At 44.8% G+C, this 1,059-nt stretch overlaps 1 pseudogene; it reads left to right on the top strand.

The window, feature by feature from the left end:
• Positions 1–518: 518 nt before the first annotated feature.
• Positions 519–636, top strand: LOC126420083 (5S ribosomal RNA; annotated as a pseudogene).
• Positions 637–1,059: the final 423 nt, after the last annotated feature.

Here is a 1,059-nt window from a genome sequence, read left to right as displayed (position 1 = left end):
CTCTTAAGATTCACTGCGATACCTTGTGGAACGCAGGACGACAAATCAGGAAGTAAAATACCGCTAGCGATCCTAAATACTCCTCGACATTCATTGGAGCCTTCATTATTCCATTCATTATTTAGTAATCATTCATCTGACGTTATAAGCACGTCGATAATGAGTCGTCGTCAGTTGCCCCTACAGCTACTCAACTGAATCGGAAACACTCACAAACATCTTCAAGTCCAGTTAAAGTTAATGATTATCTTTCGTCACTCTAGTCTACGTTTTCATTCATGACTTACAGATGGTCAATAGTTTTATGTGCACATCTACAATCTGCTTGCTCAGTTAACTGCGTAAAATCTAACTTCTTGCCAGTGCGATTGGTGATACACTTAGCGGATATGTCTTCCAGTAGCAGCAAGCTCGCTGGTTCGCTCGTGTAAACTATACGGTCCGCTCAGAATTTCTTTTTGATTTTCTGTAATGGAATTTTTATGTTCTCCACAAATCGCAACGCCTTCTAAACTTTTGCCAGCGGTCTTGCCGCAGTGGTAACACCGGTTCCCGTCAGAACACCGATGTTAAGCGCTGTCGGGCTGGGATAGTACTTGGATGGGTGACCATCCGGTCTGCTGAGCGCTGTGGGCAAGCGGGGTACACTCAGTTCTTGGGAGGCAAACTGTGGAACTACTTGACTGAGAAGTATCCGCTCCAGTCTCGGAAACTGACATACGGCCGAGAGAGCGGTACGCTGACCCCACGCCCCCACCCTATTTGCGTCCAGTGACACCTGTGGGCTGAGTATGACACGGCGGCCTGTCGGTACCATTGGGCCTTAATGGCCTATTTGGGAGGAGTTTAGTTTCTAAGCTTTTCCTTCTAGTTAAGGACATAGATGCATGGACTTCCCAGAATGTACTTCTGATCGAAAAGCGATTCTGGTAGGTTGAGTTCGAGGTTACTGTTTATCAAGTCTTTTGTGTTCTTGTGATGATATTTCCGTGGAAACTTTCATTCCCTAACACATATTTCTTTGTATGTAACCGATATATCAAATAACTGTTTTCATAG

This window comes from Schistocerca serialis, chromosome 9 (genome assembly GCF_023864345.2).
Source record: "Schistocerca serialis cubense isolate TAMUIC-IGC-003099 chromosome 9, iqSchSeri2.2, whole genome shotgun sequence".
Classification (NCBI taxonomy): domain Eukaryota; kingdom Metazoa; phylum Arthropoda; class Insecta; order Orthoptera; family Acrididae; genus Schistocerca; species Schistocerca serialis.
Note: the sequence above shows the minus strand (reverse complement) of the source record. Positions and strands in the feature narration are given on the sequence as shown.